The sequence below is a fragment of the Tupaia chinensis genome, unplaced genomic scaffold (genome assembly GCF_000334495.1).
Source record: "Tupaia chinensis unplaced genomic scaffold, TupChi_1.0 Scaffold138748_1, whole genome shotgun sequence".
Taxonomy (NCBI): domain Eukaryota; kingdom Metazoa; phylum Chordata; class Mammalia; order Scandentia; family Tupaiidae; genus Tupaia; species Tupaia belangeri.
In genome coordinates this window covers 10,273-26,248 of record NW_006198640.1, presented here as the reverse complement: position 1 = coordinate 26,248, position 15,976 = coordinate 10,273, and the positions used below count along the sequence as shown (strand labels likewise).

Here is a 15,976-nt window from a genome sequence, read left to right as displayed (position 1 = left end):
TACCACACTTGACTGTTTGCTCCTTCTTTAATGATAAAGTTTCGGGGCTGGCTCATAACCTAGCAGTTAAAGGAGCTGGATCCCACATGGCCAACCATGGTTTGAATCCTGGCCCCGGCAACTTGAAAAACACATTGGGAGTGTGTGTGTGTGTGTGCCCCAGATCCTAACAAGACAGAGAAATGGAGAGAAGGAATTGCAGCAAGACCAAATCCCATTAGGAGTTGCTTTCTTTCTCTTTCTCTGATGAGTACACATGCCCTCTGGCAATTAAAAAATAATTAAACACTTTTCCATAACCTTGTTGGGATCCAGGATCAGAGTTAAATTAATCATTTCTGAAAGCAAAACAAAAACTTTTCTCAAGAGATTCCTTTCATTCTTTTATCTTGTTTTTTTTTTTTTTTTTTTTAACTTTAGACTTTAGACTTATTTAGGGCCATTTGCATGTATTTATAGAATATGTAGCTAAGTCTAAAAGATGACAGGACAGTTCCCCTCAGTGAGACCCTGGCCTAAATAATATTTGCTTTACTTATATAGCAAGAAGGAAACTTTAAAGACAGAAGTTTTTGATTTGTGGCACAGAATGATTAAGATACACAGGGCATCCTTCGAAAGCTACAATTAGGGATCCAAGCTCTCAGCAAAACAAGCCCGATTGAGGTCTTCTGGCCCATTTGCTTGACATTCATGTTTTATGCCTTGAAATTTCTCTTTGAGTGCATCCTTACAGCTTGCGTAGATCATTTAGCGGCAATCTTTTTCAGGAAGCATTCCCACAAAACGCTTGAATGGATCGGTGATGGTTACACCAACATCTCCAACCAAGATCTCCTTGCCTCTACAATGATACACGTTTTATCTGCACTGAGACAAAAAATGACAGCCTTCTTTCTTTTCTTGATTTCTTCTGGTGTGGAGCATTTCCTAACTTTCATGTCATAAAAAAAACTACATACTTCATCAGCAACTTGCACTCCTTGAGGCCACCTTCGCCCCTGCTGTGGGAGGGACGCGGGGTGCCCACCCCGCCCCAATCTACAGAGCGTCCTCCTCGCACAAGTGGGACGGAGAGACCGAGGGCGGAGCCTAGCAAGGGGCGGGAGTAGAGATTCCTTTCATTCTTCAGGACTGCAGTGGGCCACTCAGTATTTTGCCATACTTTAAAATGTCAAAGTTAGGTGACAGAAAAATATATATAAATCAGGGGATTCTCATGACATTATCAGTGTTCAGATAGGAAGGGTAATGTGGAAAACTATCACAGAGGAGGTACAGAATTACCAAGAGACTAAGCATATGAGGCCCTCTCACGCCTTCCTCAGCCATTCTCTTGACCCCAAACGCTCTTTTCTAACTATTAAGTAGTCTCCTACGTTGTCAAGGCTCAGTTCAACTGTCAGAAACTTATGTCTGTCCCCAAACCCTGTCAGAAACTTATGTCCGTCTCCAAACCTCAGATTTACTGGTTTCTTATTTTTGTTTCTTTAGCCGTTTTTTAAAATAAATAATAATAATGAAGTTGCCAGAGGGAGCATGCACGCACCAGAGAGAGACAGAGACAAAAAGAGTGAAAGAGGAAGAAAGCCCCCGCTGAGCAAGTCATGATCAAGCTACAATCCATTCTCTTGTCCCAATTTTGGGCATGCATGCACACGTAGGTTCTCAAATTGCTCAGGTTGGCACTTGTACTGTGCCATGGATCCAGCTCCTTTAACCACTAGGCCATGGGGGTCAGTCCGAATGCTTTGTTTTGTTTTGAGAGAGAGATTTTTTTTTTTAAATAGTTATTTATTTTATTTTAATTATTCATTTATTTTTAAATTTGACCAGAGAGAGACAGAGGTTGAGAGTGAGAGAAAGAGGAAGTGAGAAAGCAAGTCACCAGATTCAGGACTTGAACCCTGGTTGGCCATGTGGGAGTGTCCAGCACCTTAACCACCACATCACCTGCTGGTCCCAAGAGAGAGACTTTTGCTCTAGGGCCCATGTGCTCAACAGAGAGAGAAAGAGAGACAGAGAGACAGAAAGTGAGAAATCTCCCTCTAAGAGCGATGGCCATGCCATAATCCTTTCTCCTCCATTCTCCTCCTGGGATTTTGGACACACATGCACACACACCTGGTATGAGTTTCAAGCCACTGGGTCTGGGACTTGAACCACAGTTGGCCTCATGGGAGTCCAGCACCTTAATCACCATGTCACCCGCTGGCCCCCTAGCTCTTTCTTAACGCATTATATTACTGATTTGTGTTTCATTATTTTACCCTGGATAGGCTCTGTATTATTTGAAGATAGGAAACATTTCTTTTTGCAATTCTTGCAATATACACATTCTTTAGTAAATAGAACATAATAAAAATCCATTAAAGGGAATCAATTTGGGATGAGGAGTTGGTAGCTGAAAATGACCTAAAATGCTCTCTGCTTTCAAGTTATCCCACACATTCCTTTGTTTCCTGGATATGTCTGTCACAGCTAGGTGCTGCACGCTCTGACAACCTATCTATTAAACTAGCTTCAAATGTCAGACTCTCATTTCTGACAATAGTACACAACCGTATGATATTTTAAACTTCAAAACTCTTGTGCATGTATTACCTTATTTAGTTCTTTAAAAAATTCTAGAAGGTTTTAGCTGAGAAAACAAACTTAACACGCATCAGTGACTTCATACCAGAACTCAGGTCTTTTGAACATTTGGTGTGATTCTATTTGATCTAGATCTTATTTTATAAGCTTTTTATTTTGAAATAGCTTCCGGTTTACAGAAAAGTTGCAAGAATAGTGCAAAGAACACCTGTATATTTCACCCCGATTCAGCCATTGTTAGCATGTTACTACAATTGATTTTTCTCTCTCTCTCCCCCTGCAATATTTAGAATTGTTTGAAAGTAAATTGCAGACCTCACTGTCCTTTACCTCTACCCACCATGCCACCAGCTGGCTGAATGTGTGTTTCTTTTCTTTCTTTCTTTCTTTCTTTTTTTTAGAATTATTTAACTTTACTTATTATTTGTTTATTTTAATTTCACCAGAGAGGGACAGAGAGAGAGAAAGAGAAAGTGAGAAAGCAAGCTCCCAGGTCCAGGACTTGAGCTGCGGTCAGCCATGTGGGAGTCCAGTGTCTTTAACCACCATGCCACCTGCCAGCCCTGAATCTGTATTTCTTAAGAACGAGGATATTCACTTACATACCACAGAAAAGAGATCAAAATCAGGAAATTTAACATTGATATAGTACTCAAATCAACAGGACAATTAAAAGTTTTCAAATTTTTCTAATCATGCCTTTTATGAATTATGACTTTTAAGAAGGCCTCAGAATTGGACAGAATCACCCATGGCATTTATGAATAGTTTATACATCTTTTGTCTCCTTTAATCTGGATCTGGAAATGTCTCCCATTTTTTTTATTTTATGATGTTCATATTTTTAAGCAGTTCAGGGCATTTATTTTGTGGAAAATTACTTTTTATTTTATGATGTTCATATTTTTAAGGCATTCAGGGCATTTATTTTGTAGAAAATTCCTTAATTTGTATCTGTCTGATGTCTCCTCATAATTCAATCTAGGTTATGCATTTTTGCAGAATACTGCATAAGAATAATTCTGTTTCCTTCTCAGAATATCACATTAGGACACACATTTTGCCAGTTTGTTCCATCATTGGTAATGCCTGCTAGGTTTTTCCTCTGTAAAATTACTACATTTTTTTCTAAGAATTATTTATTTAATTTTATTCCTTGTTGTTTTAGAGATTTTATTGCGCTCTAAGATTTTTTTTTTAAATAGATTTTGCTATAGGATGCATGTGCTCACTGGAGAGACAGAAAGCAAGAAACCACCCCTCGGGGGTGGGAGTGGGCATGCTGCCATCCCTTCTCCTCCATTCTCCTCTTGGGATTTTGGGTATGCTGGCGTGAGTTTCAAGCTGCCGGGTATGGTACTCACTCAAACTTTAGTGGATGATTTAAGACTCTAGTGCCTTAACCACTATGCCACCTGCTGGTCCCTGTTGTTACTATTTTTAAATGTGCTATTAGGACACATGGGCTCATGGGGGATGGGAGAGAGAGAGGAAGCAGATGCAGGACTCAACAACCATGGTCAGCCAGGTGGGGGTCCAGCACCTTAACCATTGTGCCACCTGCCAGCCCCAAGTTACTATTTTTTCATTTTCAGTTGTGCCCAGCACTTACAAAACAATACCTACTAGGGTTAATTATTGCATAGGCACCTGGTGTGCCCTATCTCATAGCCAATTAGGGCATCTTTCCTCCAGCTGTTGCTTAGGGAACCCTCCTCAACTAGGTAGAAACTCACTCTTCTCAGCTGCACTGGGCATTTCTCCATTTCTGCCCATTGTTGACTGTACGTGGCAACTGGGATAATAGCCCTGCCCTTTGTGCGAGAGTTAATGCTCTTGGGCAAACCCTTTACAGTCAAGGGCAGACTCCAGTGGAGAAGTGCTACCCTCTTCTGTCCTTTGAGTGCACAGTTCTGAGGCATGTTCTGTTTGCTTTTGGGAGGGTCCCAGTGGATCACCCTGTGTTGTGTTCAACTTGAGACCTCCCTTCTCACATACCCTTTTCCTTTCTTTCCTGATTTTACTCTTTCTGGTTCCTTCACTTCTGACCCCTGGAATCATTTCTGAAAATAACATATTGCCCTTTTATCATGTCTTTTTTTTTTTTTAAAGGGATCTAGACTAAAATAATTATGCCTACATGTTAATAGATTTAATGAGTTGGGTAGGTGACAAATTAGAATATTGCAATACAAATAGAATGATGCATCTTTTTTTTACGTGTTGTCCTAACTGGACTTTCCTTCTTGAACCTCAAACAAAGGACTCTCTTTTACATTAGTTCCACTCTAGGCTCTCGAGCTGTACCCTGATTCTGGAATTAGACTGAACTGCACGATGCTGTTGACATTTTTCTCCAGTCTCTGTTTCTCCTTTGCTCACTTTCCCTGCCAATACAGTGCCTTCCAATCTGCAATCCTCAAGAGTCTTGCAAGAGAATGAAAAGGGTTTAGTGGAAGTGATGGTGCTACATGACTTGTACACATCTCTTCCTCCTCTTTCTCACCACCCTGCCTTTCAACGTTCCTATCTTCTTTAAAATTTTAAAGGTTTTTGCCATAAGGTGCATGTGATTGCCAGAGAGAGAGAGAGAGAGAGAGAGAGGAAAAGTAAGAAACCGTCATCCGGGGAGACAGCCACACCTCTGTCCCTTCTCCATTCTCCTCTTGGGATTTTGGGCATGTGTGCACACATGCCTGGGGTGATTTTCAAACCACTGGATCCAGAACTTGAACTATAGTTGTCCATGTCAGAATCCAGCACCTTAATCACCATGCCACCTACTGCTACCTCAACTTTCCTTTTTTTCTATTTATGATTTACTCTTTGTCCTTGTTTACTTCTCTTCAATAGACAACTCATTTCCCTTTTAGAAAAAAGATAGGATAGAGAAAAAATGAGGCTATTATTTATCCCTTTTTAGTAGCAGAAAACCTGACTCTTAGCTTAGCTCATAGTGTGGTGGTTAGGACCACTGGATCCTACATGGTTGACTGTGTTGTTTGAGTCCTTAATCCAGTGGCTTGAAAAACATGCTGGGCACATACGTGTGCATTCCCAAATTCTTGAAAGCAGAAATGGAGAAGGGATTGCTGCATGACCATCCTCTCTGGAGTGCTTTCTCCCTTTCCCTCTCTCTCTCCTCTCCCTCTCTCTGGAGAGTGCACACACCCTATAACATATTTATAAAAAAGAAAATCTCTGTGTATGTTTCCCAAAAGAAAGCAAAACCATGATTAAGCACTGATAAATAATTTGAGGCTGATGAGATCAAGGAGAACTAAAATGCCAGAGGGTGAGAGGGAGGGAATTGAGAGAAAAAAAGAGAAGTCAAATATGTAAGACACAAGAAACGGAAAACAATCTGTTGAAGATAAGATACATGGTAATAACTTTGATTGAGCCAATATACAGTGAATTCTGGATGGGAAAACTCATTTTGTATGGTGCAATGATATACAGTGAGTGAGTGTAAAATAAAATAATTTCTTTTTTTAAAAAAAGCAGTGTGTTAGATGCTCTGTGAAGAAACTTTCTACACTGAGCAGAAAGTTGGATGAAAGACTCTTTGTGGTCCCTTCCAGCTCTGGAGTTTATGCTCAAAATATCAACTGAATTAAATTGCAGCACCTGTCAACAATCCAAGGGCAAAAGTTCAGTCCAGATCTACAACCCAGCCTGATTATATTAAGAGCAATGAAACAGAATAAAATATACCGCTGTTGGTGTGAAAAGAGCAAGCCATATACTGCACAAGTATGGGGGTGGAGAAGAAGACATTGGTTAGACAATACTGCGCATTAATTTTTTGTTACCTGGAAACAGGTGAAACTCCCATTATCTCAGATTTCTATTCAATTCTATGATAGCTAAAGATAACCTCTACATCTCTTAATTTAAAAAAAAAAAAGGAATTTCTTACAGAAGTTTTCAAATTTGATCAATGGCATGGAGTTGAACTGGAAAGCACTTGCCAGTCTTCCTGGTGCCCAAGATAGTATTTTTGTGCAAATGAATCCAAGTACATTTTCTTGCATTTGTCACACTACATTTTATGTACAGAAAGCACGATGAAACTACAGAAAACATGTAACAGAACCTTATGGTTTGAGTTGTCTGGCCAGTCATATGGACGAATATACAGCAATTAGGCACTCTTTCTCCCCGCAGCTGTAAAGGCACAGTTTGGGGACTGTGCCAAGGATAGGAGAGTATGTAGTCAGTCTATGGTCTGGCACAGTCCTCACTACCCAAGTAAAGTAACTGGCTGAGACACTTCTGATGCAAAACTGAATAGGAGGTCACAAGTCACGGCAGAGAGTGCCACTCTCATCACTGGCAATTACTGGTCTTACTGTTTTATTACATGGCTGCTAGAGAATAAAAGGCAAGTGGAAATTTATGCAACAGATTGTTGTTTCCTAATCCATAGTGAAGAGGGGTGGCACTAAGCAATAGACAAAATCTTTTTTAAACCAGTGAGCTAAAAGAGATGAAAGATTTAAAGCTCTTTTTAAAAAGGTTTTGCCATAGGGCAAGTGCACTTGTCAGGGGGAGAGAGAGAGAGAGAAAGTGAGAGGGAAAGTGAGAAATCAACCCCTGGAATAATGGCCATACGGCAATCCCTTCTCCATTCTCCTCCCAGGACACTGGGCATGCAGCACACATGCCTGGTGTGATTTTCAAGCTGCTAGCTCCAGGACTCCAACCATGGTTGGCCCTGTGGGAGTAAAGTGCCTTAATCACTATGCCACCATAAAGGTAATATTTATAGGCTAGTCCTAAAAGAGCAATGTCTTCATTATGGTCTCTTTTCTTAAAGATGTTTTTTTTTTCTTTTAGAGAGTTTTTTTGCTATCGGGTACATATACTCACCAGAGAGATAGAGAGATAGAGACAGAAAGCAAGAAATCACCCCTGGGGGGATGGCCACACTGCAATTCTTCCTCCTCTATTCTCCTCTTAGGACCTTGGGCATACACACATGCCCAGTGTGAGTTTAAGCCACCTGGTCTAAGATTCAAACCACAGTAGGCTACATGGGAGTCCAGTGATGTAACCATTACACCATCTGCTGGTCCCTTCCTAAAGACATTTATATGGGGGACCAGCAGGTGACATGGTGGTTGAGAAGCTGGACATTCCCATATGGCCGACTACAGTTCAAGTCCTGCACCTCAGACCTAGTGGCTTGCTTTTTCACTTTCTCTCTCTCTCTCCCTCTGTCTGTGTGTGTGTGTGTATGTATGTGTGTGTCTGGCCAAAATAAAACAAAATGAATGAATAAATAAAATTAAATAAGTAATTCTTTAAAAAAAACCCTTATATTGCCAGTGAAGGACTAGTGTGGATTAGTCTTACACATGTATTGGGTTGTCAAAAATGTCATGATACATTTTTGCATTGAAAAACAGAAAAAAAAATATGTCGTGACTTTTCTAACAATCCAATAGTATAAGGATATTTGAAAATGTTTGTGGAAAAATGGAATTAAAATATGAATTTATTTTGGTGCAAGCATTTTGAAATCTATGCACAGATTTTTCATAATATATATTTTCTGTGAAATTTTTGAAGACCTTCTGGTAGAGGTAACAATAGTTGTTTCATTAAGATCAAAGAACTGTTCAACATCTTGGTTTCTCAGAGTACCAGAAGTCAGCTGTTGCTCTGTTGGGAGCAATAGGAAATGGGTAGATCACAAAAATGGTGGAAAAAAAGCATTTCTCAGTAAGTCTACCACTTGCTGGATAAGGTTAAAATAAACTACACGGTTTCATAAAATCTTAGTTTTTCAGGGTATCTTATCCAACCAACAGGCCAACATTCTCTTTGCAAGAGCCCCACCCAGTGGCCATCCAGCTTGTCAGTGAAAATTACAAAAAAACAGATTGAGAATTTTAAGAAAGACTCATAAAAAAAGTAAGCAGTCTAGCAGTGGCTAAAAATGAGTGTCCATACTCAAGCTTTTTGTGTAGGAGAGACATCTGCCTTTCTCTGTCATTCATTTTTAGTAACTTTCTTGTCCTTAGTTGAACTAGGTTTGCTCTTTGACCTCATGACCCCATATGCTTTGAGTCTTCCATTTTCTCCTAATCAATCCGTCTCTTTATATTTTCCCATTTTCTTCATCTTGCTCTAGCAGTGGTGTCCACTACTTAAATCATACTTTCAGTATTACTCTCAACTCCCCCATCTAGTCGTCTTGTTTTTCTGATCCTAGATCTGAAGAGTTGAGTATTTTCTGCCGGAAAAACACACACCTGTGCTAATCACTGTCAGTATGCATTGTGGCTTTCTGACCAAGGCCGGGCATCAGTTATGGTTGATGTTTGCCTGATCAACTAGCAGTGGCTATTCAAACATTCCCTCTAATCTCAAAGCTTCTTTACACCAGCTTTTGCACTTGGCAGGTGGTGATTCTGCTCATTGTGCAAGAGTCCAGGGCATTAAATAAGAACTGCACATTCCTGCCCTCTTATTTATAAGCTTAGTTACTGACCTGTGTGCTTCCCTTTCCTGCAGCAAGGGGTGTTCAACTCAAGGTTTGTTTCTCAACCTGGAGATGATTTCATCCTCTTTTGCCTACCCCGTGACTATTACTTCAATCATCTGCCCCATCCTCTTTTACTTCAGAAAATAAAAAGAACTGAAAATGTTTTAGACTCAAGACTACTTTATTAGTTTAGATTCTCTATAACAAAGAGAAACCAATTTAGAGTAACTTGTAGAAAAATTATATATATTGGAAAGACACTGGAATATCTCAAAGTACAGAAGAAAATGCTAACAATAAGCCTCCCGAGGGCAGAAAGCACAGGATAGTTGAAAATGAAACTGTGGACCTTCATGATCACGTATGTTTACAAACTCAGGTCCGACTACCTCTCTTCCCTTTGTGTCAATATTCAGCTCCTGGGAAGGAAACGTTTGATTTGTCAGCCCACCAGAAACAGGTCAGGGAGGCATTCCTGACCCCTTCACCATTGGTACCAAGTAGCAAGTAGTACAGTTCAGGAAACATTGCTCTTATTTTACTTGATTTCTCTGCAGCAGTTAACACAAGTACATTTCCCCCTTCCTGGGTACCCCTTTGTTTTCTGTGAACACAATTCCTTTCCTTTTTAATCACCATTGTCGGTTCCCTTTTTGTCCTGCTTAAACATTAAATGTTCGCTTCCCTGAGTGGCAGTATGATTTTTTTTTTTTCCTAGATCTATGGCTTCAACTTCCATTACTCTTATGTTACAAATCATGCCTTCTGCCAAATATTTCCTTTGAGTTTTCGACTGAATTCTACACTTGAATCTGCAATAAAATCCAGTGTCTCTAAAGGTGCTCTTCCTTCTTTCCCCCTCAACCTGTTCTTCTACTTGAATTGTCATGTTTTCATGAATGGTGCATTTCTTATCTAGTCACCCAATTCACCTCCCTGGGAGTCTCCCTAGGTCTTTCTCACTTATACCTAACACCCCACCCTATGGCATCTAACTCCTATACACTTATTCTCCTCTTTCCTATGCTCCTAACCACTGTTGATTATGGCCTTCATACTTTCCCACTAAGATTGCTACATTAACATGTTCAAAACCAGTTTTCTTTCCTTCAGTATCACACTCTATTTTTCTAAAATGCTAATTTGATCTGCAAACCAGATTCAGTTCTTCATCTTTTTCGGGATAAGCTTTAAAACTTAACCCATACATTATGTCTTATGTTAGTTTCCAATCTTTACCCATGGTCACGGTTTTACTGCTCTACTATAAAATAACTAGGCTGTCAGGTATGAGGACTATAATTTTTGTGTTTTTTTTTGTGTTTTTTTTTTTTAATTTTAAGAGATTTTTTGCTATAGGTTGCATGAGTTTTCTGGAGAGACAGAGAGAGAGAGAAAAAGTGAGAAATCATCCCTTGGGGGATGGCCACTCTGCATTCCCTTTTCCTCCGTTCTCCTCTTGGGATTTTGGGCATGCATGCACATACACCTGGTGTGAGTTTCAAGTCATTGGGTCCAGGACTTGAATTATGGTAGGTCATGAGGGAGTTCAGTGTCTTAACTACTATGCTACCTCCTGGCCTCTAGAATTGTTTTTTTAACCTTGCCTGACTATAAGAATTTTTTAAAAGATATTATTAAACATGCAGATTCTTGGCATGATCTCAAATAGTTGAATCAAAATCCCTGAGAATGGAGCTTATATCTCCACTAATTTTTATAATCAGGCTAATTTGTGAAATATGGCTTGACTCTTTCTAGGCAGCCCTTTGCTTATATCGCTTCTCCACCCTTTTCTCTGTTGTCTTTCACAATTTCAGTTAGTTCCCATAACAGCTGGTGCTTATCTTACTTAGAGGCCGCTTCTTTGTGCTTCTCTTCCACCTAGGCTGACCTCTGTCATAGTACTCAACACACAGAAGACAATATTTGACTGATGTATTACAATTGCCCTAAAAACTGATTGTTTATTTTTTCCAGTATATAAGAAATAAATAGTGGGCATTTGACAAAAAAACTTCTTGTAATAGGGCATGTGTGCTTGTAAGAGTGAGACAGAGAGAGAAGGAAAGTGAGAAATAAACCCCGCAAGGGTATGGCTACATTGCAATCTCTTCTCTATTCTCGCCTCAAGATTCTGGACATGCATGCACATGTGCCCAGTGTGATTTTCAAGCTGCCAGGTCTAGGACTCAAACCACAGTCAACCATGGGGAATCCTTAACTACCACACCACTTGCTGGCCCAAAGAATATTTTTTGATATGTGAAAATGCAATATACATCTAAGAAAAAAAACAAAGAAAAAATACATGTAATATCACTTTTAATAAAAATTAAAAGCAAAGTAGGTAAAAAAATGTATTTATATCACATATCAGGAAGGTATATAATGTGATTTGATTACTTTTTGGATCATGGCCTAATAGTTAACTTTTAAATTTACTTTCCCTCAGGAGTTTGTGAATTTTATAATGAAAAATATGATAAAAAGCAAAAAAGCACTCTCTCAATCTCCTTTGAGTATACTGCATGTGTACATTTACACACACATACTCTTACACACGCACGACAAAACAAAAAACATGCTTGTGTCCTGTCAAACCTACTTCCATATAGAAAGTCAAAAACTACTAGTAAAAATAAAGTACTGCCTGGATAAGGAAGGCTGAAGAGAGCAGCTAGGTACCTATTGTGGAAGATAATTCTCTACTAATTAGAGAATAGGGACAGGTTTAATTGGAAACTTATTATCTAGGGACACAACTCTTTACAAATACAATGAACAGGAAGAGAGAAATGCTCTCCAGAGAGAATTGTTTTCTTAAGGCAAGTCCTGGGTGGGGACTTGAGCTTCCTGGGGATTATAAACCAGTTCAATGTAAGATATTTGTGTTTAGGGCAGATTAGGCAAAAGGGCTTTTACAGCAACAGCCTCCAAAAAGAAGCAGTCTTCTGGAAGTATTGTAGATTAAAATAGGAAAGAGGAAGGGATTCACAAGAGATTTCAAGTCCAGCAAGTCTGTTACTTAAAGGGAATGACTGGCCCAGCATCTGTGGTGCCGCCCACAGCGTCCTGGACTGTAGAACCCACAGGGGTTCGATTCTCAGTGGTTGGCCTAAAAGTCCTCCTTGCTTACTTGTACCCAGGATCCTGGGGGCCTAGAGCACTGGAAGGGACTGTAGCCTCAGTCCTGTGCAGGGTTTTCCTCTCCCTGGCCTTTTCATATGCATATGCCAAATCACAAATTTTTTTAAAGACAAAAACTCCTGAATGATCTTAGATGACTTTACCCACTATTATGATCTGAATGCTTGTGTCCTTCAAATTTGTATGCTAAAATCCTAATATTATTATTATTATTATTATTATTTGAGAGGCTCTTTTGCTATAGGGCACTTGCACTTGCCAGAAAGACAGAGAGACAGAGATACAGAAAGCGAGAAATCACTCCTCCCCTCTGAGGGGGAATGGCCATGCCGCAATCTCTTCTCCTCCATTCTTCTCTCGGGATCTTGGGCACACATGCACACGTGCCCAGTGTGAGTTTAAGCCACCTGGTCTGGGACTCGAACTGTGGTCGACTACATGGGAGTTCAGCAACATAGCCATGACACCAGCTATTGGTCCCTAAAATCCTAATCTTAATGTGATGGTATTAAGAGGTAGGCCTTTCAAGGAGATGACTAGGTCATTATGGCTCTTTTATTAGTACCCTTGTGCCCCAAAGAGCTGCTTTGCCCCAAAGACCACACAAGGATGTCCAAGAAATTGACTCTCAAAAGATATTGAACTTATCATTGCCTTAAGCTTAGACTTCCAGATTGTGGGAAATAAACCTGTGCTGCTTACAAGCCACCCAGTTTATTGTATTTGCTATAAAAGCTCAAACAGATTAAGACACCCTCTTCTCTGCATTTTTCTGAAAATGTTTAATATTTAATTTTCCTTAAATATTTCTACAAATGTTAGTAATTAGAATTTATTTCATAAGAAGTCATACTTTTGGGACCAGCAGTTAGCATAATGGCTATGTCACTGGACTCCCATGTAGTCGACTGTGGTTCGAATCCCAGACCTGGTGGCTTAAACTCACGCCGGGCGTGTGTGTGTGCATGCCCAAGATCCCAAGAGGAGAATGGAGGAGAAGGGATTGTGGTGTGGCCATCTCCTCTGAGGGGTGATTTCTTGCTTTTTGTCTCTCTGTCTCTCTCTGCCTTTCTGGCGAGTGCACACACCCTGTAGCAAAAAACCTCTCCCTCAAAAAAGAAATCAGACTTTTAGTAGTATAGGAATAATTGGCTGGTCTGTGAGCTACTTCTGTTCTTTTTTAGCTCTGGACAAAAGTTCTAAAACACGGTCCTGGGACCAGAAAGTGGCCTAGTGGTTAAGGTGCTGGACACCCCCACATGGCTGACCACAGTTCGAATTCCGGACCTGGTGGCTTGTTTTCTCACTTTCTTTCTCTCTCTGGTAAACTATGGTCCTGTCTCAAAGCACCACCCTTCATTGCTGGAAGCAATGTGAATGGCTGTGAGACTGCCTTGAAGGAAACATGTCAACCTTTCTTTAGTTAGCCTTATCAACTCTAATTTTGCAAATGTCCTAAGAAGAAATAAACCAACAGTTTATTTATCAATTTGACTAAAGTGCTTATATAATAAATATGAATAGAACATGGCCGCTGCCAGAAAGATCTGACCAGTGCTGCCTCTGTAGCCCATGGGAACCTGGACCATGGCCTCCACCTCTGTACGGCCTCATGGAGAGAAGAGTTGGGTGGGTCTAAAAAGTGCAAGTAAAAGCTAGCAGGAACATCTGGTTCACATAGCTGCCATTTGGAAGAGTACGGAAGAGTCAATTGCCTGAAGCAGGTGAGGTGCCAGAGAACCTCTCCTCTCCCACCTCCCTCCAGAAGAGAAAATGAGAGAAATTCTTAGAAACTTTGAATACCAGCCCGCTACTGTGAATTGCAACACTCCCACCCACAGAGGAGCAACGAAACTGAAGGAGAACGAACACATATCATAAGGAGAAGCACAGGCATACAGCTTCAGGGGAAAAAAAATACCAAAACCGGACCTGGTGGAAACAAACAAACAAAAAACAAACAAACAAACAACAACAACAACAAATAAAAAAAAAAAACGATCCCTCACCCAACCCCTCCCCAGCTAAGAAAGTCACACCATCCTGTGAACCAACCAGCAGGTGGAGCTCCATTAACAATCAAGACTTAACAGCCTGGAGGGAGCAGAGGATACTAAAAGAGAGCAAGCACCTTTAATCCAACAGAGACCCAGGAATTTGGTAACTATCCCCTGGCAGGCAGAGTAGGCATGCCTTCTCCGTCCCATCACACTCAAGTCTGGGAGAAAGGCTACCTGCCCCAACCGATGGAACCCACAGCATAGCTCTTCTGGACTTCCCTGAGTACTTGTGGGCATAGAAAAGGGAGGGACACCTGGCAGAGAGGAAGGCACCAGATGTGCTCTCCCCAGTTCAGGGTAAAGCTGATAGGGTACTACTCTAGGCCATCTCTTGATCATGGGGTACTTGATCTAGCCAACTAACTTCTAGCGGGGATCTATTCAAAACCAAGCCCAGATGTTAGAGGTTGCCATCTCAAACATAAATTTCGACCTGACATTTAGATTTGCGTCTAAACCCCTTGTCAATGACTCTCCAGGGCCATGCTCAGGACCAGAGGGCTTCGACCTGACATTTAGATTTGCGTCTAAACCCTTGTCAATGACGCTCCAGGGCCATGCCCAGGACCCAAGGGCTGCCCTTTCTCCCCTCCCCCAGTTGCCTTCCCATGGCCACATTCAGATTTGGAGAAAGGCACTGTTCTCAGGTGACACACGCAGGTCACTCTGGACCTGCTTTTGGTATCTCAGAGATAGGCTTGCCTCTGGGCCCTCCTGGATCACCTTATCAGGACATCACGTGGTTCTAAAGAGCCATTCAACCACCACGTCTTACACACAGTCTAACACAACCCCTGTTCTAACCTGGAAGACACAGCTGGCTTCCTCCTGAACCACTTTGCCAGGAGCACACTTGTGACATAGGCTGTTTCCCCATCCTGGCACAACAGAATCTACTAGAAAAAAAAATTAAAAAGAAAAAAAAAATTTTTTTTGAGAGTTTTTTGCTATAGGGTTTGTGTACTTGCCAGAAAGACAGAGAGAGACAGAAAGCAAGAAATCACCCCACAGGAAGGATGGCCACACCACAATCCCTTCTCCTCCATTCTCCTCTTGGGATCTTGGGCATACATGCACACTCGATGAACATGAATTTTAAATTGTTGGGTCTGGGACCATGGTCAACTCTGTGGGAGTCCAGAGACATAACCATCATGTCATCTGTTGGTCTCTCAAATGATCTTTGACAAAGCATACAAGAAATGCAGTGGAGAAAGGAAAGTATTTTCAGCAAATGGTGCTGGAGGAACTAGATGTCCGCCTGTAGGAAAATGAAACTGTAGGAACCCCATGTGTATCAGTCAGGACAAAGATATCTCTATCCACACCATCATCATCCAATAGCTTTTCATCATTTTTTAAAAGATTGTTATTATTATTCTCCTTATTTTTTTAAACATTCAATCACTATATATCATTTGCCTTGTAAAGAGAATTTACCTGACATAAAATACTTTTCAGACCAGTCCAGTTCGGAAAACTATACATGTTATCATCAACAGGTAGTAAGTCATTTCTGTGTCCCACTAAAGTCATGCCTCTCTATTTGTTTCTCTTATTATCCTTCTCTACACTCTTCCTTTCTCCTGCCCCGTTCTACACTGTCTTCAGCATCCCTAACTATTTTCACTGCTTTTATGGCCTCCAATTTTTTTTGGGGGGTGGAGATGTTATT

At 40.7% G+C, this 15,976-nt stretch overlaps 1 pseudogene; it reads right to left on the bottom strand.

Moving 5' to 3' along the window:
- Positions 1-556: 556 nt before the first annotated feature.
- Positions 557-977, bottom strand: LOC114004584 (destrin pseudogene; annotated as a pseudogene).
- Between the last annotated feature and the right edge of the window lie 14,999 nt (positions 978-15,976).